The sequence below is a fragment of the Giraffa tippelskirchi genome, chromosome X (assembly GCF_054371585.1).
Source record: "Giraffa tippelskirchi isolate mGirTip1 chromosome X, T2T-mGirTip1v1.2.pri, whole genome shotgun sequence".
In the NCBI taxonomy this organism is placed as follows: domain Eukaryota; kingdom Metazoa; phylum Chordata; class Mammalia; order Artiodactyla; family Giraffidae; genus Giraffa; species Giraffa tippelskirchi.
The window spans coordinates 142727658-142754442 of record NC_137289.1 but is presented as its reverse complement, the minus strand read 5'-3'; the positions used below and the strand labels follow the sequence as shown (position 1 = coordinate 142754442).

Here is a 26785-nt window from a genome sequence, read left to right as displayed (position 1 = left end):
TTCTTATCATGAGAATTTTTAAGATCCACCCTCTAGCAACTTGCAATACAGTATTATTATTATAATAGCAAATATGTAATATACTATTGTTAACTACAGTCACCATGCTGTATATTATATCCCCATGACTTATTTATTTTATAACTGGAAGCTTGTAGCTTTGATCTCCTTCACCCATTGCCTCCTCCCCTCACCTCTGGCAACCACCAATCTATTCTGTGTATTCATGAACTTGTTTTTTTTTTTTTTAATTCCACATATAAGTGAGATCATATGGTATTTGTCTTTCTCTGTCTGACATTTCACATAGCATAATGCCTTCAAGGTCCATCCTGATTGCTGCAAATGGTAAGATTTCATTCTTCTTTATGCCTGAATAACATTCCATTGTATATTTTCTATCCATTTTCAATTGAGAGATAATTCACACATCATAAAATTCACCCTTTTGATACACACAATTAAATGGTCTTAGCATATTTGCAAAGTTTTGCAACTATCACCACTATCAACAAGAATATTTTTAGCACTCACCAAAGCCCCATATGCATTAGCAATCACTCCCCATTTTCCTCTCTCCTAAGTTGCTGGGAAACACTCATCTATTTTCTATCGCTTTGAATTTGGCTTTGATTAAAAAAAAAAGCCACTAGCAAATTTCTGTTCAGCTTGGGGGGCGCTGATGGAATAAATATTCCAACTCTCTTTCCTTCCCAACTCTGATCTCCTGCTGATGCCTATTGGGCTGAAATCACCTGGAAACCAGTTGTCAATAAAACCTAATTTGTGTAGCCCATTGTCAACAGTTTCCAGAAGCTGGAGGGACACAGAAGGAAGAGAGAGTACCCAATGGCCCTATAGGTTCTTGATGAGGAGATACTGGGAAGAGGATGGATTTCCAGACAGAACTGGAGAGTAGGTGTATGAAATCCTGGTGCAAAAAGCTATGACTCCATGGTGAAAGGACATGCCCCTGAGGATAACAGGTCTATTCAACACAATGGAATCAAGGGGTCTTAAGTCCACATTAAGATTGCTTTCAATGTCCTTATATATTAAATAACAAAAGATTAACCATGGCAGCCTTTCATTTCAATTTTTAAGTGGCTTCTGGAGACCAAAGAAAATGATTTATCATCCATTATTCACATTTTATTTTCATTTTTATCTGTATCAATGTGACTTTGTATACATGACACTGACAATTGCATTTACCTTTTCTTTATGGTAACCTATAAATAAACAGAAAAGCTTATCTTCTAAATATATGATGGGAGCCTGTGCAACTAGATTTATCTAGTATTTACTTAAAAACCGATTTAGTTTTACAATATAATTTGGCCTTATCTTGAAAGCATTGCATTCCATAACAAAAATAGTTTTCCTTAAAAGGAGAAAGAAAAATGGTTACTCAATTGCATCCATCTCTTTAGTTGATTACATTTCTTGGTGTGCTGGTCAAGAAGCAAACACAACTCAGTATTTTCCACAGAGTCAGTCTTACGATTACATTAAATTATCTCTAGCTCTCTTCACAAATTTTTCTCTGACAAGAAAACCTTTCCTTTGTGTCAATTTAATTCTCTCCTCATTCATATTTAGCAATTGATCCAAGTCATTTGACATGATTATTCAACATACTTTTATTATTAAAGTTAGGAACTTTAAAGTTCAATTAGGTTTTCTTTCCAGAAGCTCATATGATAATTTCCCATCTGAAAAATAATAGGATCTTGCTTTCTTCACCTACAAATATTTTGTATACACTATTCATCATCAATGAAAAATATCTTTTTTTTCCCTGTTTTCCTAAACTAATGTGAAACATTGAATACAAATTATAATCCTCTCCTTGTGATCAGTTGCTCAGTCGTCCGACTCTTTGAGACCCTATGGACTGTAGCCAGCCGGGCTCCTCTGTCCATGGGATTCTCCAGGCAAGAATACTAGAGTGGGTTGCCATTTCCTTCTCCAGGGGATTTTCCCCTGACACAGGGGTTGAACCCACATCTCCTGTATCTCCTGCATTGGCAGGCGGATTCTTTACCACTGAGCCACCTGGGAAGGCCACTATCCTCTCCTCAGAATTAAGCAAATTGTTAAGTAAACTACTATATAAATGGCCTCATTTGACTGTGATAGTGGAAGCATTTATTCAAGAATAACAATAGCTTACATTGCTGGAGTCCTCAAAGTTTATATGGCCCACTAACCCAGACGGGGTGGTAGACAAGGAAGGTGATACATCTCCTATTTTACTGAATGGAAAATGGAACTCAGAGTAATTTGTATATGATTTTAGAGCTAGTAAGCAGCAACTAGAATTTGGATATCCATCTTCTCAATTCTCAATATCATGTGCCATAAATGTACAAGCCTGGAGGGAAATAAAGTTTATGACTGACCCACATGTTTTTTTGAAGCTTCTCTTAATGGAGATTTCATCCATTTTTTGCTTGCCTGGCCCATTTACCAGGATTTTCCATCACTTATGTATCCTAGATCCATCCATGGCTACTATATGACTGTCCTAAAACATAGAGATAAACCATCGCTGACATATTTTAGACAATGGAGTTTATATTCTTGAGGGCAAGAATTACATGGTCCTTTAACATTCTTATATGAAGTGAACTAATTCCAGTATCTTGGTCTCTGAGAATCTGGAGTAAAGTGGTGGAGCGGGGTAAGAGGACAAAGAGAGGGAAAAGGGAAGGATGAGGAGGAGGAGGAGGAGAAGAGAAACTTTTGATGAATATGTTGAATACATTAATCCTATTTAACCTTTTTTCCCTCCTAGCATTTAATAACTTATCAGGATGCCCCTTCTGACTTTCTACTTCCTTTATTAACTCTGCTCATCTCCATCTTAATTTTTCTTTCTGTTCTATTCCAGTGGGGTGTCACAGTGTAGCTTTAATCCAGATGATAGGGGTACTATTCCTGGCTGTTTGTAGTAAGATCTTTTTTCACTTTAAAACTTACTTTTGTCTCAAATTAATATTTGTTGTTGTTGTTGTTCAGTCACTAAGTTGTGTCTGATTCTCTGTGACCCCATGGACTGCAGCATGCCAGGCTATCGTGTCCTTCACTATCTCCTGGAGTTTGTGAAAATTCATGTCCCTTGAGTCAGTGATACTATCAAACCATCCCATCCTCTGTCACCCCCTGCTCCTCCTGCTGTCAATCTTTCCCAGCATCGGGGTCTTTTTTATTGAGTCAGTTCTTTACATTAGGTGGCCAAAGGATTAGAAGAGCTTCAGCATTAGTCCTTCCAATGAATGTTCAGGGTTGATTTCCTTTAGGAGTGACTGGTTTGATCTTGCTGTCTAAGGGACTCTCAAGAGTCTTCTCCAGCACCACAATTTGAAAGCATCAATTCTTCAGTGCTCTCTTTCTTTATGGTCCAACTCTCACATCCGTACTGGAACAACAATAGCTTTCACTATACGGACCTTTGTTGGCCAAGTGATGTATGGCCTAGAGGTTTTCCCTATTTTCTTCAATTTAGGTCTGAATTAGAAGTTCATGATCTAAGCCACAGTCAGCTCCTGGTCTTGTTTTTGCTGACTGCATAGAGCATCTCCATCTTCAGCTGCAAAGAATATAATCTGATTTCGGTATGACCATCTGGTGATGTCCATGAGTAGAGTCGTCTGGGTGTTTGTTATGACCAGTGTGTTCTCTTGACAAAACTCTGTTAGCCGTTGCCCTGCTTCATTTTGTACTCCAAGGCCAAACTTGCCTGTTACTCCAGGTACCTCTTGACTTCCTACTTTTGCATTCCAATCCCCTATGATGAAAAGATAATCACTCAGTCCTGTCTGTCTCTTTGTGATCCCAAAGACTGTAGCCTGCCCGGTTCCTCTGTCCAAGGAATTCTCCAGGCAAGAGTACTGGAGTGGGTTGCCATTTCCTTCTCCAGAGGCTCTTCCCTACCCAGGGATCAAACCCAGGTCTCCTGAATTGCAGACAGATTCTTTACCAACTGAGCCACTGGAGAATCCACTCTATGATGAAAAGGGACATCTTTTTTTTTGGTGTTAGTTCTAGAAGGTCATGTAGGTCTTGATAAAACTGGTACTGATATTATTTATTCATATTTACTGATCTGTATAGCAATTTCTATGTTCACTACTTTTACTTACATCTTATACCTTCCTTCTGCAGTCATTTTCTTTTTTTTGAAATAGTATTTAACTCTAAATTTTACTTTTCTTTTATCTCGTTTTTAAATACACACACACACACACACACACATTTGGCTGACTGGGTCTGCAGTACAGTTCAGTTTGTCGCTCATTCATGTCTGACTCCATGTGACCCCATGGACTACACCACGCTAGGCCTCCCTGTCCATCACCAACTCCCGAAGCTTGCTCAGGCTCATGTCCATTGAGTTGGTGTTGCCATCCAGCCATCTCATCCTCTGGCGTCCCCTTCTCCTCCTGCCTTCAGTCTTTCCCAGCATCAGAGTCTTTTCCAATGAGTCAGTTCTTTGCATCAGGTAGCCAAAGTATTGGAGTTTCAGCTTCAACATCAGTCCTTCCAATGAATATTCAGGATTGATTTCCTTTAGGATGGACTGGTTGGATCTCCTTGCTGTCCAAGGGACTCTCAAGAGTCTTCTCCAATACTACAGTTCAAGAGCATCAATTCTTTAGTGCTAGCTTTCTTTATGATCCAACTCTCGTATCCACACATGACCACCGGAAAAAGCATAGCTTTGACTAGATAGACTTTTGTTGGCAAAGTAATGTCTCTGCTTTTCAATATGCTGTCTAGGTTGGTCATAGCTTTTCTTCCAAGGAGCAAGCATCTTTTAATTTCCTGGCTGCAGTCACCATCTGCAGTGATTTTGGAGCCCAAGAAAAGAAAGTCTCACACTGTTTGCAATGTTTCCCCATTTACCTGTCATGAAGTTATGGGACTGGATGCCATGATCTTAGCTTTTTGAATGTTGGGTTTTAAGCCAACTTTTTCACTCTCCTCTTTCACTTTCATCAAGAGGCTCCTTAGTTCTTCTTCACTTTCTGCCATAAGGTTGGTGTCATCTGCATATCTGAGGTTATTGGTATTTCTCCCGGCAATCTTGATTCCAGGTTGTGCTTCATCCAGCCCAGCATTTCTCATGATGTACTCTGCATATAAGTTAAATAAACAGAGTGACAATATAATTCTTTCCCAATTCAGGAACCTGTCTGCTGTTCCATGTACAGTTCTAACTGTTGCTTCTTGACACGCATACCGATTTCTCAGGAGGCAGGTAAGGTGGTCTGGTATTTCCATCTCTTTCAGAATTTTCCACAGTTTGTTGTGATCCACATAGTCAAAGGCTTTGCCATAGTCAATGAAGCAGAAGTTTTTTTGGAACTCTCATGCTTTTTCTATAATCCAACAGATGTTGGCAATTTGATCTCTGGTTCCTCTGCATTTTCTAAATCCAGTTTAAACATATGGAGGTTCACAGTTCAGATACTGTTGAAGCCTGGTTTGGAGAATTTTGAGCATTACTTTGCTAGCATGTGAAGTGAGTGCAATTGTGCAGTAGTTTGAACATCCTTTAGCATTGCCTTTCTTTAGGATTGGAATTAAAACTGACCTCTTCCAATCATATGGCTATTTCTGAGTTTTCCAAATTTGCTGGCATATTTAGTGCACCACTTAAACAGCATCATCTTTTAAGATTTGAAAGGGTTCAACTGGAATTCCATCAACTCCACTACCTTTGTCTGTAGTGATATTTCCTAAGGCCCACTTGACTTTGCATTCCAGGATGTCTGGCTCTAGGTGAGTGATCAGCCATCATAGTTATCTGGGTCATGAAGATCTTTTTTGTATAATTCTTCTGTGTATTCTTAGTATCTTCTACTTCTATTAGGTCCATACCATTTCTGTCCTTTACCGTGTCCATCTTTGCATGAAATATTCTCTTGGTATCTCTGATTTTTCCTGACTAGATCTCTAGTCTTTCTCATTCTATTGTTTTCCTCTATTTCTTTGCATTGATCACTGAGGAAGTCTTTCTTATCTCTTCTTGCTATTCTTTGGAACTCAGCATTCAAATGGGTATATCTTTCCTTTTCTCCTTTGCCTTTAGCTTCTCTTCTTTTCTCAGATATCTGTAAGGCCTCCTCAGACAACCATTTTGCCTTTTTGGATTTCTTTTTCTTGGGGATGATCTTGATCACTGCCTCCTATACAATGTCATGAAGCTCCGTCTATAGTTCCTCAGGCACTCTGTCTATCAGACATAGTCCCTGGAATCTATTTGTCACTTCCACTGTAGAATCGTAAAGGATTTGATTTAGGTCATACCTGAAAGTTTTCCCTACTTTCTTCAATTTAAGTCTGAATTTTCCAATAAGCAGTTCATGATCTGAGCCACAGTAAGCTCCAGGTCTTGTTTGTGCTGACTGTATAGAGCTTCTCCATCTTTGGCTGCAAAGAATGTAATCAATCTGATTTTGGTATTGACCATCTAGTAATGTCCATGTGTAGAGACTTCTCGTGTGTTGTTGGAAGAGGGTGTTTGCTATGACCAGTGCATTCTCTTGGCAAAACTCTGTTAGCCTTCGCCCTGCTTCATTTTGTACTTGAAGGCCAAATTTACCTGTTACTCCAGGTATCTCTTGACTTCCCACTTTTGCATTCCAGTCCCCTATGATGAAAAGAACATCTATTTTGGGCATTAGTTCTAGATGTTCTTGTAGATCTTCACAGAACCATTCAACTTCAGCTTCTTCAACATTACTGGTTGGGGCTTAGACTAGGATTACTGTGATATTGAATGGTTTGCCTTGGAAATGAATAGAGATCATTCTGTCATTTTTGAGACTGCATCCAAGTACTGCATTTTGGATTCCTTTTTTGACTATGATGGCTACTCCATTTCTTCTAAGGGATTCTTGCCTACAATAGTAGATATAATGGTCATCTGAATTAAATTCGCCCATTCAAGTCCATTTTAGTTCACTGATTCTTAAAATGTTGATGTTCACTCTTGCCATCTCCTGTTTGACCACTTCCAATTTACCTTGATTCATGGACCTAACATTCCAGGCTCCTATGCAATACTGTTCTTTACAGCATAGGACTTTACTTCCATCATCGGTCACATCCACAACTGGGTGTTGTTTTCACTTCGGCTCTATCTCTTCATTTTTTCTGGAGTTACTTCTCCACTCTTCTCCAGTAGCACATTGGGCACCTACTGACCTGGGGAGTTCTTCTTTCAGTGTCCTATCTTTTTGCCTTTTCATACTGTTCATGAGGTTCTCAAGGCAAGAATACTGAAGTGATTTGCACTTCCTTCTCCAGTGGACCACATTTTGTCTGAACTCTCCACCATGACCCGTCCGTCTTGGGTGGCCCTACAGGGCATGGCTCATAGTTTCATTGAGTTAGACAAGGCTGTGGTCCATGTGATCAGTTTGATTAGTTTTCTGTGATTGTAGTTTTCATTCTGTCTGTCCTCTGTTGGATAAGAGGCTTATGGAAGTTTCCTGATGCTGGGTCTTAGTTGAGGCATTCAAGAGATTTAGTTGTGACATGTGGAATCTAGTTTACTGACCAGGGACCTAACCCAGGCCCCCTGAATTGGGAGCCTGGAGTCTTAGCCACTGGACCACCAGGAAAGTTCCCGTTTCTCTTTTATTCCTTTCTTACATTTCCATTGTCAGTAAACAGTCTCAATTTCATTTGGAAATATATTTCTTTCACTTTTGTTTTAAAAAGAACTTAGCAGATATATAATTCTAGATTGATAGCTATATTCCCTCAGTATAATGAATAATTAATTTCATTATCTTCTTGTCGTCTTATTGCTGAGAATTCAGCTGTCCATCTAATTGTGCTCACTTAGTAATTTTTAAAAAATTGATTCTTGACTGATCTTAAGGTCTTTTCTTTGCCTTGAGTGTCTTTAGTTTCACTTTCAGTACAATTTATTTAGGTGTCATCATTTTATTGTTTATTCTGCTTGGATTTCATTTCAATTTCTAATTCTGATGATTCAAGTTTTTCATCAATTCTGAAAAATTTTAGTCATTGCTTCTTCACAAATCACCACTCCTGAAATCTATTATTTCTTTGAAACTCTTACTTGTCATGTGATATACCTACTCACTCCATCCTCTATATTTCTTAACCTCTCTTTCATGTTTTCAAATTCTTTGTCTCTTTGTGCTATCTTTCCAGATACCTTTGGTCTCTCTTGCAGTTCGATAGTAATCTCATATGCTCTATCTAATATGATATTTAAATAGCTCATTGACTTGTAAATATAAATATTACAGTTTCAATTTCTAGGTATTGTATATAGTTCTTCTTGAGCCACTTATTTCTCACTCATCTTTTGCTTCTGTAATTGTTAAACATGATTAATACATTTATTCTAAGTTTGACACTTTTAATATCTGAAGTGTGTGAATGTCTTTATTATTCATTGTTTCTCTTGGCTCTTACTTTTGGAGGCCTTGTTTCATCATATGTACTGTGATTTTTGTTTGCAAGTCATATCTTATAACTTTAGCTGAAAGAAAACTTTGAAGTGTGTGTTGAAATTTGTTTCTCCCAAGTGGACTAGCATCATTTTCACCAGAGGTATTTGAAGCCACCAACTTAGAACAACTTTAAATAAGTTTTTGGTTTGAGGTGTTTGAAGTATATATGTAGTATCACAAGCCCATACGATGTCTTCCTGTGGTTACAAATTCTCAGATATGTTTTAGTTTCATTTAGAGTCAAGTTTTAGGTAGGCAAATGCTTCTGAATTCTGTCTCCCTTTTTGTGGTTTATACAGAGGGTCTCCAAATAGACCACCCACCTTGTCTAGGATCTAGGCTTTCTCCCTCATTCTCCCTCTCCCAGCGCACCAAGCTGCCATTAAAACTGAAGTCACGAATCTTGGGAAATATAGAGATACTCCAGGGCAACTCCCATCTTTAGCATTTAAATTTTAGTCTGGATTCATGCTCTCTTGTTTTGGGTCTCTGAGAATTTCTCTCAGTTCATGGCCCATTCAACTTTGCTTTTAAAAATATATTTTATCCACAAACTTTAGGTGTTTTGTCTTAAGAGGTTTTTCTAGTCTATCTACTCTTCTTTATTGTTTGAATTGGAAGATGACACAACACTCTCTGCAAACAATACTGACAATCCTTTGACATGGTTCCTATAGTTAATTTTCAAAGACAACTGCCCAGTGAACCATACCTGCTAGTATTCATACCCTAGAGAAGTCTCCTTCCATATTGAAACTGAGTTGGCCATGTGCAACCAGTAAGATGCAGCAGAAGTGACACAGCATGACTCCCAAACCTGGGTCATAAGAATCCTTGCAGCAGTATCTTCTTTATTCTCTTAGAATGCTAACTGTTGAGACTCATCTTCTCAGAACTTATGGCACCATGGTGTATGAAGCCCAAATCCTAGGGAAAGGCCATGTATAGATCCTCTGGTTGACTGTCTCAGCTGAGTTCTCATCCAATATCTAATATGCAATATTAATACCAGTCATGCAAAGAAGCCATCTGGAAGTCTGACCTAATTGAGCTCTCAGATGACTCAAGCCTCAGCTTCCACACTACAGCTTGAGAGATCCTCGACAAGAATGTCCAGATGAACCCATTCCACATACGTAAACTTGAGAGACAGTAATTCTAATAGTTATTTTTGTTTGTTTGTTTTTAAATCAAAGTTTATTGAATTGTATGTAATAGCATTCTATTTGGACATCTTTGTTGTCATTAAGTCACTAAGTCATGTTTGACTCTTTTGTGACCCATGGACTGTAGCCCACTAGGCTCCTCTGTCCACGGGATTTCCAGGAATCTATAATTGTACTTGTAGTCTGGGAAGAAATATAAATCAGCAATTGTTATTTTATATATTTTTCACATAGGCAGAAAAGCATCAGTTCAGTTCAGTTCAGTCGCTCAGTCATGTCCGCCTCTTTGTGACCCCATGAACCGCAGCACACCAGGCCTCCTTGTCCATCACCAACTCCTAGAGTCCACCCATACCCATGTCTATCGAGTCGATGATGCCATCCAACCATCTCATCCTCTGTCATCCCCTTCTCCTCCTGCCCTCAATCTTTCCCAGCATCAGGGTCTTTTCAAATGAGTCAGCTCTTCGCATCAGGTGGCCAAAGGACTGGACTTTCAGCTTCAACATCAGTCCTTCCAATGAATACCCAGGACTGATCTCCTTTAGGATGGACTAGTTGAATCTTCTTGCAGTCCAAGGGACTCTCAAGAGTCTTCTCCAACACCACAGTTCAAAAGCATCAATTCTTCGGTGCTCAGCTTTCTTCACCGTCCAACTCTCACATCCGTACATGACCACTGGAAAAACCATAGCCTTGACTAGATGGACCTTTGTTGGCAAAGTAATGTCTCTGCTTTTTAATATGCTGTCTAGGTTGGTCATAACTTTCCTTCCAAGGAGTAAGCGAATTGTTATAAAAGTAAATATGTTACTTTCTGAGCTTTCTAAAGTACTTTATCTTTTTCTAATCATAAAAGTTAAACATGTTCATAAGAGACAAATCAGAACCTATATTTAAAACAGAAATACAAAAAAATTCAGTAGTTCCATCATCCAAAACCAGAGTTAATATTTTTGCACATTTATTATGATTTTATATTGAAGTTTGTTTCTTTTTAAAAATTATTGTATTATTTCCTTTCCTTATTATAAATTTAACATTTAAAAAATTTATTTATTTTTAATTGAAGGATAATTGCTTTACAGAATTTTGTTGTTTTCTGTCAAACTTCAATATGAATCAGCCATAGGTATACGTATTTCCCCTCCCTTTTGAACCTCCTTCCCATCTCTCTCCCCATCCCACCCCTCTAGATTGATACAGAGTCCCTGTTTGAGTTTCCTGAGACATATAGCAAATTCCTGTTGGTTATCTATTTTACATATGGTAATGTAAGTTTCCATGTTACTCTCTCTATACATCTCACCCTCTCCTCCCCTCTCCCCGTGTCCATAAGTCTGTTCTCTATGTATGTTTTTCCATTGCTACCCTGCAAATAAATTCTTCGATACTATCTTTCTAGATTCTGTATATATACATTAGTATATGATATTTATCTTTCTCTTTCTGACTCACTTCACTCTGTGTAATAAGCTCTAGATTCATCCACCTCATTAGAACTGACTCACATATGTTCCTTTTTTTTTTTTTTTATAAATTTATTTATTTTAGTGGGGGCTAATTACTTTACAATATTGTAATAGTTTTTGCCATACATTGACATGAATCAGCCATGGGTTTACATGTGTTCCCCCTCCTGGACCCCCCTCCCTCCTCCCTCCCCATCCCATCCCTCTGGGTCATCCCATTGCCCCGGCCCTGAGCCCTTGTCTCATGCATCGAACATGGAATGGTGTTCTGTTTCACATATGATAATATACATGTTTCAATGCTATTCTCCCAGAACGTCCCACCCTCACCTTCTCCCTCAGAGTCCATCAAATTGTTCCATGCATCTGTGTCTCTTATTCTGTCTCGCATATAGGGTTATCATTACCATCTTTCAAATTCCATATATATGCATTAGTATACTGTATTGTTGTTTTTCTTTCTGGCTTACTTCACTCTGTATAATGGGCTCCAGTTTCATCCATCTCAGTAGAACCGATTCAAATGTATTTTTTTAATGGCTGAGTAATATTCCATTGTGTATATGTACCACAGCTTCCTTATCCATTCGTCTGCTGATGGACATCTAGGTTGCTTCCATGTCCTGGCTATTGTAAACAGTGCTGCGATGAACATTGGGGTACACGCGTCTCTTTCAATTCTGGTTTCCTCGGTGTGTATGCCCAGCAGTGGGATTGCTGGGTCGTATGGCAGTTCTATTTCCAGTTTTCTAAGGAATCTCCACACTGTTCGCCATAGTGGCTGTACTAGTTTGCATTCCCACCAACAGTATAAGAGGGTTCCCTTTTCTCCACACCCTCTCCAGCATTTATTGCTTGTAGACTTTTGGATAGCAGCCATTCTGACTGGTGTGAAATGGTACCTCATTGTGGTTTTGATTTGCATTTCTCTAATAATGAGTGATGTTGAGCATCTTTTCATGTGTTTGTTAGCCATCTGTATGTCTTCTTTGGAGAAATGTCTGTTTAGTTCTTTGGCCCATTTTTTGATTGGGTCGTTTATTTTTCGGGAATTCAGCTGCAGAAGTTGCTTGTATATTTTTGATATTAATTGTTTGTCTGTTGCTTCATTTGCTATTATTTTCTCCCATTCTGAAGGCTGTCTTTTCACCTTGTTTATAGTTTCCTTTGTTGTGCAAAAGCTTTTAATTTTAATTAGGTCCCATTTGTTTATTTTTGCTTTTATTTCCAATATTCTGGGAGGTGGGTCATGGAGGATCCTGCTGTGATTTATGTCGGAGAGTGTTTTGCCTATATTTTCCTCTAGGAGTTTTATTGTTTCTGGTCTTACGTTTAGATCTTTAATCCATTTTGAGTTTATTTTTGTGTACGGTGTTAGGAAGTGTTCTAGTTTCATTCTTTTACAAGTGGTTGACCAGTTTTCCCAGCACCACTTGTTAAAGAGATTGTCTTTTCTCCATTGTATATTCTTGCCTCCTTTGTCGAAGATAAGGTGTCCATATGTGCATGGGTTTATCTCTGGGCTTTCTATTTTGTTCCATTGATCTATATTTCTATCTTTGTGCCAGTACCATACTGTCTTGATGACTGTGGCTTTGTAGTAGAGCCTGAAGTCAGGCAGGTTGATTCCTCCAGTTTCATTCTTCTTCCTCAAGATTGCTTTGGCTATTCGAGGTTTCTTATATTTCCATACAAATTGTGAGATGATTTGTTCCAGTTCTGTGAAAAATACCATTGGTAGCTTGATAGGGATTGCATTGAATCTATAGATTCATATGTTCCTTTTTATGACTGAGTAATATTCCATTGTGTATATGTACCACACTTCTTTATCCATTACTAATAGCTATTTTAAACCATAAAAGTTTGGGGGTACTTTATTATACAATCATACACTATCAAAACAACATTTAAGTCTTTTTTGGATTAGGAGCCATTTTATCTTTTTGAAGTGCCTTTGCAAAATTAGGCTATGATGTGCTATGCTAATATCATAGGACATTTTAATTTCCAAATCCTTGGAAGGACAGCATCCGATTCCTGTTTTCATATATGATCTACACCCATCAATTAACAACTAAAGATGCATGACAGTCATGTAAACAATTAAAATAGACAACATTTGCTCTAGGTATTAATCATTTTAAGTGTGACTGACATTAGAAACTTAGAAGATAATAGAAGAACACATCTTCATAATCACAATATCGATACTTGTAAGCCAAAAATAACAAAAATCATAAGGGGAATATTAATAAATTTATATTAGTAATACAATAACCCTTCATAGATCATAGCCTTGTCATGGCAAAAGGGCTTGTATAACTCAATGAAGCTATGAGCCATACCATGCAGGGCCACAAAGGTTAACCGAGTTTTGTCAAGACACACTTTTTTCCAACAACGCAAGAAACAACTCTACACATGGACATCATCAGATGCTAAATACCGAAATAAGATTGTTTATATTCTTGGTAGCCAAAGATGGAGAAGCTCTATACAGTCTGAAAACACAAGACCTGGAGGTGACTGCAGCTCAGACCAGCTCCTTATGGCAAAATTCAAGCTTAAACTGAAGAAATCAGGGAAATCTAGTAGGCCATTCAGGTATGATCTAAATCAAATCCCTTATGATTATATAGTGGAGGAGATGAATAAATTTAAGTGTTAGATCTGGTGAAAGAAATAGTTGCTCAGTCATGTCCAACTCTTTGTGGCCCCATGGACTGTAGCCTGCCAGGCTCCAACATCCATGGGATTTTCCAAGCAAGAACACTGAAGTGTGTTGCCATTTCCTTCTCCAGGGGATCTTCCTGACCCAGGGATTGAACCCGGGTCTCCCACATTGCAGGCAGACTCTCTACCATCTGAGCCACCAGGGAAGCCTTAGATCTGGTAGACAGAGTGCTTAAAGATCTATGGATGGAGGTTTATAACACTGTAAAGTAGGTGGTGACCAAAACCACCCCCAAGAAAAAGAAATGCAAGAAGGCAAAGTGGTTGTCTGAGGAGGCTTTACAAATAGCTGAGAAAAGAAGAGAAGTGAAAGGCAAGGGAGAAAGGGAAAGATATACCAACTGAATGTAGAGATTCAGAGAATAGCAAGGAGAGATAAGAAAGACTTGTTAAGCGAACAATGCAAAGAAATAGAGGAAAACAACAAAATAGGAAAGACTAGAGATCTCTTCAAGAAAATTGGAGATATCAAGGGAACATTTAATGCAAAGATGGGCATGATAAAGGACAGAAAGAGCAAGGACCTAATAGAAGCAGAAGAGGTTAAGAAGAGGTGGCAAGAATACATAGAAGAACTATACACAGAAAAGATTTAATGACCTGGATAACCATGATGGTGTGGTCACTCACCTAGACCCAGATATCCTGGAGTGTGACGTCAAGTGGGCCTTAAGAAGCATTACTATGAACAAAGCTAGTGGAAGTGATGAAATTCCAACTGAGCTATTTAATTTCATAAAAGATGATGACTGTTCAAGTGCTACACATAATATGTCAGCAAATTTGGAAAACTCAGCAGTGAGCCACAGGACTGTAAAAGGTCAGTTTTCATTCCAGTCCCAAAGAATGTTCAAACTAACATACAGTTGTGCTCATTTAACATGCTAGTGTAGTGATGCTCAAAATCCTTCAAGCTAGGTTTCAGCAGTTTGTGAACCAAGAACTTCCAGATGTACAAGTTAGGTTTACAAAAGGCAGAGGAACAAGAGATCAAATTGCCAACATTTGTTGGATCGTAGCGAAAAGGAGAAAATTCCAGAAATATTTCTGATTCACTGACTACACTAAAGCCTTTGACTATGTGGATCACAACAAACTGTGGCACATTCTTAAAGAGATGGGAGTACCAGATCACCTTACCTGTCTTCTGATAAACCTGTATGCAGGTAAAGAAGCAATAGTTAGAACCAGACATGGAACAATGGACTGGACGATTGAGAAAGGAGTATGTCAAGGCTGTATATTGTCACTCTGCTTGTTTAACTTATACACAGGGTACATCATGCAAAATGCCAGGCTGGATGAATCACAAGCTGGAATCAAGATTGTCAGGAGAAATATTAACAACCTCAGATTATGCAGATGATACCACTATAATAGCGGAAAGTGAAAAGTAACTAAAGGGCATATTAAAAAGCAGAAACATTACTTTGCCAACAAAGGTTCATCTAGTCAAAGCTATGGTTTTTCCAGTAGCCATGTATGGATGTGAGTTCACTTCAGTTCAGTTGCTCAGTCATGTACGACTCTTTGCGAGCCCATGGACTGCAGCATGCCAGGCATTCCTGTCCATCGCCAATTCCCGGAGTTTACTCAAACTCATGTCCATTGATTGAGTCGGTGATGCCATTCAACCATCTCATCCTCTGTCATCCCCTTCTCCTGCCTTCAATCTTTCCCAGAATCAGGGTCTTTTCAAATGAGTTAGCTCTTCACATCAGGTGGCCAAAGTATTGGAGTTTCAGCTTCAACATCAGTCCTTCCAATGAACACTCAGGACTGATTGTAAGAGTTGTAGTATAAAGAAATCAGAGCACTGAAGAACTGATGCTTTTGAACTGTGGTGTTGGAGAAGACTCTTGAGAGTCTCTTGGACTGCAAGGAGATCAAACCAGTCAATCCTAAAGGAAATCAATCCTGAATATTCATTGGAAGGACTGTTGCTGAAGCAGAAACTTCAATACTTTGGCCACCTGATGCAAAGAGTTGAGTCATTGGAAGACTCTGATGGTGGTAAAGATTGAGGGCAGGAGGACATGGGGGCGGCAGAGGATAAGATGGTTGGATAGAATCATCAACTCAACGGACATGAATTTGTGCAAACTCCAGGAGATAGTGAAGAACATGACAGCGTGGTGTGCTGTAGTCCATGGGGTCGCAAAGAGTCAGACACAACTTGATGACTGAACAACAACAACAGTACAATAAATGTGAAAAGCCACAAACTGGAAAAAGATATCTGTAACATATGTGACTGGCAAAAGATTGCTATAAAATAGATTTTACACATAAATAAGGAAAAAGAAACAACTTAACTGAATAGTTTTCAAAGAATAAACAGATTTTTCATAGATATAACACAAATGGTCAGTAAACATATTGAAAAGGCATTCAGGCTCATTGGTAATTAGACAAATAAACATATACAGACTAAAAGCACAATGAGATGTTATTTAACATTGGCATAAATTAAGAAGTCTGACAGTGCCAAATGTCAGTGAGTATATAAAGAAACTAGAAACTTTCTCTACTATGGTGAGAGTGTAAATTATTAGAACACTGTAAGAAACAACATGGTATCATCTAATAAAATGAAGCTGTGCATACCTTAGGATTCAGTAATTCTTCCTCTAAACATGCACATGTACAGGAGAAGAAGTGTATAAGAATATTACACAGCATTATTTATCATGGCAAAAAACCTGGGAACAACCCAAAAGCCCATCTATCAGCAGTAGAAAGGATGAATAAATTGTGAAATGCTCAGAGAACAGAGCAATACAGTGTGAAAATGAATGACTTCTTGCTACGTGCAATAACATAATATGGACCAAACAAAATAAGTCACAGAAAAATACAATGTCATTCAATTTATGTATGCATCAAAACATGAGAAACTACACAATATGTGTGTATGTGTGTGTTAGATAATAAAGCAAAGCAAGAAAATGATGAGATCATAGATTAGCATTCAGGGGGCTTCAGAAGTTTTGGTTTTCTATGTCTTACACCATATGTGGTTACATAGAAATTTGTTTTATCATTATTATGCATATTCTATAAATAATTCACATACATATTTTAATAAAAATGTAATATTTCATAATACACCATTTTCAAAAAGCGATTTAAAGTATTAATTAGCCTGGCCTATGAGTGAGAGCTCAGTCATGTCCAACTCTTTGTGACTCCATGGAGTGAAGCCCGCCAGGCTCCCCTGTCCATGAGATTTCCCAGGCAAGAATACTGGAATGAGTTGCCATTTCCTCCTCCAGGGGATCTTCGCGATCCAGGGATTGAACCTGCATCTCCTGCATTGGCAGGTGGATTCTTTACCACTGCACCAGCTGGAAAGCCCTATTAATTAGCAGTGGAGTTGATTAGAAATAGACCATGAAAAAGAGAAGTCTGAGAGCTTGAGATGTGTCTATCAGTCCATTTGAGATAGGATCTACTCAACTTTTTCACATTTCAACCATATGGTAGAGGTCCTATACCTCTAACATCTCTAATTTCCTGTTTATCCCTGTTTATCATGAAATTTTCCAGGCAGAGTGCACACAAGAAGCTTACACATCACTCAGACCACATGGGTTACTTGGCAGCTTGATAGCAACATTTTCATTCTATGTGGTTTATATGTCAGGCTTATATGATATATAGTTAGTATGTCACATCCTAACATATTTGGGGCACAGACAAGATTAATTTTGTGAACCAGCCAAGCTAATAACCAACGTTTAAACTTAAGAAGCCATAGGTGAATGTCACATTTTGAAGCTCTTGGGTGTCAGTAAGCTGATCTCCCCAGATGATACCCTGACCTAGAGAACCGATTCCATAGTATTTAATTTTCTTACCTTCACATATAGATCATAAGTCTCTAGAGGGCAAAAATAACGTCGTATTACTTTGCCTCATCTTCAGAGAATTACAGTGTATTTTGTGCGTAGTAAATGCTTGATTAATATTTGTTGACTGGTTGAGTGACAGAACTGTTGATTCAGTTCAGTTCAGTCGCTCAGTCGTGTCTGACTCTTTGTGACCCCATGAACTGCAGCATGCCAGGCCTTCCTGTCCATCACCAACTCCCGGAGTCTACCCAAACCTGTGTCCATAGAGTCGGTGATGCCATCCAACCATCTCATCCTCTGTCGTCCCTTTCTCCTCCTGCCCCCAATCCTTCCCAGCATCAGGGTCTTTTCCAATGAGTCAACTCTTCGCATGAGGTGGCCCAAGTATTGGAGTTCCAGCTTCAACATGAGTCCTTCCAGTGAACACCCAAGACTGATCTCCTTTAGGATGGATTGGTTGGATCTTGCAGTCCAAGGGACTCTCAAGACTCTTCTCCAACATCACAGTTCAAAAGCATCCATTCTTCAGTGCTCAGCTTTCTTCACCGTCCAACTCTCACATCCATACATGACCACTGGAAAAACCATAGCCTTGAGGAGACGGACTTTTGTTGGCAAAGTAATGTCTCTGCTTTTTAATATACTGTCTAGGTTGGTCATAACCTTCCTTCCAAGGAGTAAGTGTCTTTTAATTTCATGGCTGCAATCACCATCAGCAGTGATTTTGGAGCCCCCCAAAATAAAGTCTGACACTGTTTCCACATCTATTTCCCATGAAGTGATGGGACCAGATGCCATGATCTTAGTTTTCTGAATGTTGAGCTTTAAGCCAACTTTTTTACTCTCCTCTTTCACTTTCATCTAGAGGATCTTTAGTTCTTCGCTTTCTGCCATAAGGGTTGTGTCATCTGCATATCTGAGGTTATTGATATTTCTCCCAGAAATCTTGATTCTACCTTGTGCTTCTTCCAGCCCAGCCTTTCTCATAATGTACTCTGCATATAAGTTAAATAAGCAGGGTGACAATATACAGCCTTGACGTACTCCTTTTCCTATTTGGAACCAGTCTGTTGTTCCATGTCCAGTTCTAACTGTTGCTTCCTGACCTGCATACAGGTTTCTCAAGAGACAGGTCAGATGGTCTGGTATTCCCATCTCTTTCAGAATTTTCTATAGTTTATTGTGATCCACACAGTCAAAGGCTTTGGCATAGTCAATAAAGCAGAAATAGATGTTTTATTGGAACTCTCTTGGTTTTTTGATGATCCAGCAGATGTTGGCAATTTGATCTCTGGTTCCTCTGCCTTTTCTAAAACCAGCTTGAACATCTGGAAGTTCACGGTTCACATATTGCTGAAGCCTGGCTTGGAGAATTTTGAGCATTACTTTACCAGCGTGTGAGATGAGTGCAATTGTGAGGTAGCTCGAGCATTCTTTGGCATTGCCTTTCTTTGGGATTGGGATGAAAACTGACCTTTTCCAGTCCTGTGGCCACTGCTGAGTTTTCCAGATTTGCTGGCATATGTTCATTAACTATGTTCTTTACTGTCAGTATCTATACTATGCTTTACAACAATAATAAAAATGCCATCATTGAATATAATGAATGGAACTCCATTTCAACTACTAAGTGCTAGATTACTTGCAAATGTAAAACTATTGCTATTGTCCAACTTATAATAATTCACTCTTTCAAAATCAGCTTCTTTTCAGTCTTCTGTGAACTTAGATGAGACATTTTATATGGGCAGGGGCAAACATCATCAAGTCAATAATAAAAAGTTAAAACTTGAGAACTCTCCAAAAAAAAATTTCAGCAAGAGTATAATAATAACTAAGGTGATGTTGAGGTGGTTTTTGCATCAGTTGCAGAACGAAACCTAGGAAAGTCTAAGACAAGTGATACTGCAGCAGTCAATCTTACTGTTATTCATTATTTTCATTTTGAGAATTGTACCAAAGAAGGAACCTTTCTAATATGTTCAAGAGGGACTATATTTGATTTATCCTCCAAATTATTGTTTGCCTCCTTCATGTTTATGAAAAGAAATGCTGCATTTTTCACATTAGCCAACAGAGAAGCAATCATTTGTATGAATCATCACTGGAAATAGAAATTGTTTCAAGTGCTGGACACGTTTGTGGTCTGTAAACATTGAGCACTAATAAGCAGAAGAATTCCAATCATAAAATGATTTTTCTGACTTCTATGTCATTGAATTCAGAAATGCTCTGGACAGACATTCAATTGTGTGCATGGAACCAAGAAGAGCAGTGATTTCACATTTACTCTTCATGGTCTTGAAGCTTGCCTCTCTGTATGCTGAGCATCTTTATTCATACCACAAGATTAAGAAGAGAGAAGTTAGCTAGATTTCTAACAACCAAAAAGAATAAATGTAGGATGACATCAGCTCTTTAGGCATCCTTGCTCTGTAGACAATGTTGGACATTAAAAACAGCTTTAAAGTCATGAATACTAGTAGCAGTGGGAACTATGCTTCATTTTTTTACCTCCCTGTTAAAATCCCAGCCCTCCTATCAATTTATTTAACCCAGTGAAATGGGCTCTACAGTGTGCCTTTTATTTCCAATATAACCACTGCAAGGAGATAAAGGACATAAAGGGCCAGTCAGGGGCCATGCAAGTTGAAAGCCAGTTATTGACTCTGCAGTGGTAGCTTAGAGATCTAGGATTTAAGAGACAGATTCTCTACCTGATCCCTGAGGTATTACATATAGCACCCCCCCTCCCCAGATGGCAGGAGCTTACCTGGTGGCTCAGCAGTAAAGAATCTGCCTGCCAATGCAGGAGACCCAGGCTTCATCCCTGGTCTGGGAAGATCCTACATGCTGCGGGGCATCTAAGCCTGTGGGCCACAACTATTGAGCCCGTTCTCTGGAGCCCAGGAACCACAACTACTGAGTCCACGCGCCACACTACTGAAGCCTGTGCTCTAGAGCCCATGCTCCACAACAAGAGAAGCCACCGCAATGAGAAGTCCACACACCCCAACTAGAGAAACACCTGCACAGCAACTAAGACCCAGCTCAGCCAAAATAAAGACAGAAAATTTTTTAAAAATGGCAATCACTAATCATTGATCTCACAAGCTATACATTTTAACAAGTATCATAATAACCACGCAGGCTCATGTCAAAGGATTTTCTCACTCAGAAATCAATTCTAACCTAGGGCCCTCTAGTGAGAAGGTCTGTTGGAGGCAGAAGAATTTCTCCTAAAATTCAGAAGGTGCATTTTATCAAAGTGAAATTGGCTTTATCATTTTCTGTGAGGAAGCATCCTTAAGCAACTAAAGATTTGGTAAAATAACTTCTTGCCCTCTCTAATTTACCTCAAACCTCTGCTTCTCAGTTGGTGTCAATTATAAATTAATAATTCCTTTCTTAATCACTACTTCATCTTTTCAATGGAAGACAGGATGCTCATATTTGAGGACCATGTCTCTTCATGAAGACCCGTAAGAGTTCATGAGGCAACCTGATGCAGGCTATTGATCTATTAGACATCTTTCAACTCTTTTCCTAAGGAAATAGACTTTGAGACTCTTAATAATGGGTTTTTCATTTGACATTTGTGTGTATGAATTTAATGGAGACCAAAATTCCATCAAGAAAGGGGCATTACTGCAATAGAATTATAAACATAGCTTTAAAATAGTTGGGTATACAGTAGTTTCTCAGTGACTTGAAAAATAACAGTCATACATATGATAAGAAATAAATATGTTCCCTGGATAGGGAATATAGAAAGGATGACTTTGTCACTTAATAGTCATGCGGACTTGGGAAAATTGATCAGTTTACATGAGCTTTACAGGGAAACCCGTCGTGCTGCAGTCCATGGGGTCACAGAGTCAGACACAACTGAGAGACTGAACAACAACAACAAATTCCTCACTAGAAAAAATAGTGAGAAATTAATTATTCTGCCTACCACATGGTATGGGTATTTTGAAAACTGTAAAGAAATTTATCAATGTCTGTAAATAATACTTATGTTCAAATGATACTGATGTTCATAAGAAACGTCTCCTTGTTTACATCTATTTAGAGGTTTTAAATATGTAGTATCATATAGACCAAATACTGTGTATTGATCCTTACAATATTATAGGAGGGGTCAGAATCTTCTCATTTCTCTGATGAGTACAAAATGAGGGTGCCACATGCCTTAACCAGCTGTGATTTAGTGAATTACAACCATAGGTGGATTTGACTTTGGGATTCCATTGCATTGCAAATATGACCTTTTTCAAACTCCAGAGACTTACTCTCCTTCAAAGTGGAATTGTCCAAGGGACAGAGTGAAAACATGAATTTTAGCAGTCAATAGATGCTAAGAACTGAGATTAAGAACCCAAAACACACAGTCAGCTATGATTTCATAAGACTTTCAAGAGTATTCTATATTTTATATAGCAATATTTTCATCCATATTTTATATATTATGACAATGAAGCTCAGTGGAATTAAATGACTTGCCTAAGGTCATATAACTGATCAGTGTTAGAGGTGGTACCTGAATTAAGGACATCCAGTTCATAGTCTCCTACTTGTATTTTCATTTCATGCTATAGACCCCCGAGCCACTGAGCTGGCTTTTCCTTCAAATAATTATAGTTCTCAATTTGTTAATCCCCTAACAAGTAATTCTTGACAGAACAGTACATATTTAAGCATATTGGTTTTTCTAAGCGGCACTTTTGGGTACATTCAAAAAACTAGTCTAATCACCATCAATTTATGATTTTTGTCATTAACATTGAATGGGTAGATATACTATGGTAGAAAAAAACCAGAGGCCCTCCTCTCCCCCATCCATTACAAAGCTCAGTGAAAAAAGGAAAGCTGCTCAGTCGCGTCCAACTCTTTGTGACCCCATGGAGTACACAAGTCCATGGAATTCTTCAGGTCAGAATACTGGAGTGGGTAGCCTTTCTCTTCTCCAGGGGATCTTCCCAACCCAGGGATCAAACCCAGGTCTCCCACATCGCAGGCAGATTCTTTACCAGCTGAGCCACAAGGGAAACCCAAGAATACTGGAGTGGGTAGCCTATCTCTTCTCCAGCGGATCTTCCTGACCCAGGAATTGAACTGGGGTCTCCTGCATTGCAGGTGGATTCTTTACCAACTGAGCTATCAGGGAAGCCCCATTATCTAAGCTCATTATCTAAGCAATAATTGTACACATGTATACATGCAATAGTGACAAGCTCTTTGAATCAAAGTTGCTGAGTAGTAAAGAAATCTGTAATAGGGAGAGTTGACAGAGTCTTGCAGGTCAGGAAAGCCCTTCTTGAGGAAATGACATTTGAAAAGAGATTTGAGAAATAAGATATGCAAAAAAAAAACAAAATGAGAGGCATGAGCACTCTCTGGGATTAAGCAAAATGGCAAGTGTGAGGGACTAAAAAAGACCAATATGGTTAGAAGAGAAGGAACAAGATGAAGGACAATGTAGGCATGGGCCAGACCATGTGGCACTTTCAGATCACGTTAAGTACTTTTCTTGTTCTACCCAAATATCAATAGAGAGTCATCATGTTAATCAGAGGGCATGACATAATCAGATTTTGATTTCTGAATAATTGTTCTGGCTGCAGTGTAATAATGAGGTGGTGGAGGCTCTGCTGTTGGTGCAGGTAGAGAAGTAAGGTAACTATTGCTGCAATCCAAGCAAGAGATAGGATAGCTCAACTAGGGTCATGGAGGCTGAGACAGAAAGAAGTGCACAGACTTGGTAAATATTTGAGAGAGAAAATCAATAGGGCTAAGTAAAGACTGAATACGGTAGGTGATGGAGAGAGAGTCTTAGAGTTGATGCCTTAGCTTTTGTTTGGTGATAATGAAACAGGAGCAGCAGAACAGAAACAGGAAGGAAGTATTAAAACCTTGGTTTGGACATGTGGACTTTATAGAACCTTTGAGACATTCAACGGGAATTGTTTAGGAAGAAGTTGGATGTGTAGGCCTGCATAGAAATATATATTTGTGTGTCATCTCCATAAAAGGAAAATGCCAGTCATAGATGTGTATAGTATTGTCTAAGAGAAGTGTAGAATGAGAAGATGAGAGGACCTGGAATACAAACTTCAGAAAATCCAACTAATATAAGCCAGGAGGATGAGGAAATGCTTGCCAAGGAGAGAATACACTAGGCAAGCCAGGAGTGTACTGTGTCACAGGGTCTAGAGAAGAAAGTCCTTGAAGAGAACAGAATGGTGGCTGCTAGGGATAGAGGACAGGGAGAAACGAGGAGCTGCTAATCACTGGGTATAGTTTCAGTGATGTAAGATGAATAAGTTCTAGAGATGCACTGTATAGTTCTGAGCCTATAGTTAAGAACATTGTACTTTACACTAAAAAATCTGTTGAGAGAGTAAATTTCAAGTAAAGAGCTCTTTCCACAATAAAATAAAAATAAATTTAAATAAAAGACGGGAAAAGAGATGTCAAGTGTCATGGAAATGTCAAGTAAGATGACAACAGAAAAAATATCCTTCGGCCTTAGTTACAAGGAATTCATTGGCAAACTCAGGGAGAGCTGTTTCTATAGATTGACAGAGCTGGAATCCAAATTGAGGAGAGCCGAGAAGTATAATGAGAAGTTTACATTAGGCCTTCTCTAAAGTTCCCTCCAACTCTAAAATAATATATACTTTGATTTCATGCTGCTAGCCAGAGTCTCCCTTTGTCACAGGTTTCCCTACTCACCCTACTCTTGGTTACTAACATTGAAAGAAATGACTGGCAAAGACTTTATTACTTGAAGCATCATTACAACCTCAAAACTTTTTTGGACAAATCATTTTCCTATACTTTTACATATATAGTTTCGCTTTTGGAAAGAATCATGAGCACAAAAAAATCTTGTATGATTTTTCCATAGCACCAACTGAAGAAATATATTTCCAGGAATTGATTTTATCTTTTGGGTCAGGACTGCAGGGATAAAATCAGGTCTAGAGTTTCCAAGTGGATGAATTTGGAAGTGAACAGATTCAAACTGTAGTCCAGGGATGTCTCATTTTACACTAGACTGTTTTTCTTTTAAATTGAATCACTTTTTCTGGGCTTTGTGAGTTAAGAGAACACTTCCAAAGAACTGATTTTCTATGTAAACAGAATGCTTGCGCACTGCTGATTTTCATCTAAACAAAGGTCCTATATTCTCACTGTCTTGGTGAGATAGAAATCTGATAAAAGGGCATACATAACATTGCCACTGAAAGTGTGATCAGTGGGGCCAGTACCATCAACATCAGCTAGGAACTTGTTAGAAATGCAGAATCTCAGGCAGCACCTCAGACCTACCAGATCAGAATATGCATTTCAATAAGACCATCAGGTGATTTATGTTAAGATTAAAAGGTAAAAAGAACGTGCATTTTTTTCTCAGAATTTACTTTTTAAAATCACAGAATTCCTTGTTACTCTGCTGTGATATTTAAACTTATCCATGCACATATTAGTCATTTATGGAATAAAAATTAATCATTTTATTTTGTTTTAAAATTAAGACCTGCAATGGAGTGCCAAGGAGACGAACAAAGTATATTTTGCAGACAAACAGTAGGTTACTTACCCAGCTCATGGCAGAACATGAATTTTTCATCTCCCCTTGCCAGAAGTTGATAATTACTTACATTGAACTATTTATCCTTCCTCTTTTTTATTAATAATATTTGTAAGTTTAATTTGAAATAGCAAGGTTACCTGTCAGGCTTCTTGTACAGGATTTATAAACTTGCACTATTTTCTGTCTCTTTAGCCAATTTAGGAGAAGAACATTTACACTTTATTACATGACTCATCCCTGGTGATTAACATCTGTAATGGGCAGAAGAAACTCAACCTGCAGTCTCACCCTTCCTTGCTCCAGCTCTTACTGGGAGCCCTAGTCTAACCTTTAACCAGGGCAGGAAAAGATTGCTACTGCCCCCTGCCGGCCCATTTTATTTTTTCTCCATTACAAATCCGTGACTTGGAAGAGGATGCCCAAGGATTTTGAGCCGCTAAAGAAAGCTCAGCGAAGGGGCTTTCCCTAGTAAAGAAGTAGAGAGATTCTTTGGGAACAGGCAGTTAAAATCAAATGAAAACACTCAAGGGGCGAGGAAGGTATAAAGGGCTTCTAAATTAAATTATCGATCCTCAAGAATCATTTTCTGCATATGGGCTTCTCTATGCCAACGAAATGTCCCTTCCTTTTTAGCACAGGATTCCTCTTTTGCCTCTAGGTTCCACTGATAAGGAGTAGACTACCCACTCCCTTACTGTAATTTCAGTACTATCGATTCTGTTCTGTGCTTCGCCCAATTTTCTTTTCCCACGCCTAGGTCGTATTCCCTTCTTTTTTCAGCTTCAAACTCCCGTCCTGCCCACCCACCAACAGACTCGCATTTCCAGGAGCTCAGACCCTAGCCTCCTTCACCCTCTTCATCTATCCTGACTTCTGCTCCTCTCTGGTCATCACCGCACCCCGTCAGCACCCCTTCTCTGAACAGCCAGTCACTCTTTGCCTTCAAATAGCAGGCATGTCCGCTCTGGAATGCCTCTCCCCGACCCCCGCCCCAAGCGACTGAAAAAGGAAACATGCGCACTTCAGAGCTAGGAGCTGTCCGAGTGCTGAAATTTATCGGCTGGGTAAGATCACGTCTCCGTCTCTTTTTGTAGCCCTCATTCCAGCACAGGATCTCAGCAATTTTGCCCTCTTTTTCCTACCCACTCTAGCACGCAGAATCCTTTCTTATTCCTCATTTACAACTACTTTTTAAAAGAGAACATTTTCCAGAAAAAAGAGATTCGCTAAATAGAAAGGACATAAAACAAAAGCCACTGCAACCGACTTCCAGCATGGCATTGTCACCAGCCCCCTTTGCATGGTGATGTGATTAAGGTAGCAGCATTTTTATTATTCGAGAAAAGCAGCTGGGGATCCATCAGTTCTAAGGCTTTGTCTCTCCTGGGTTAACTGATGGTCCTAAGCCCCCGTTTGACCTGACCATGATGCCTAGTACTGGCACTTTTTG

General features: G+C 38.9%; 1 protein-coding gene and 1 pseudogene across 1 annotated transcript in view; both read right to left on the bottom strand.

Annotated features, from left to right (window-relative positions):
• The window catches only part of LOC145536274 (uncharacterized), a 401900-nt gene that overhangs the window by 98574 nt on the left and 276541 nt on the right, over positions 1-26785 (bottom strand). The gene's annotated exons all lie outside the window — the stretch shown is intronic.
• On the bottom strand, positions 1223-7271 carry LOC145535783 (protein CFDP2 pseudogene; annotated as a pseudogene).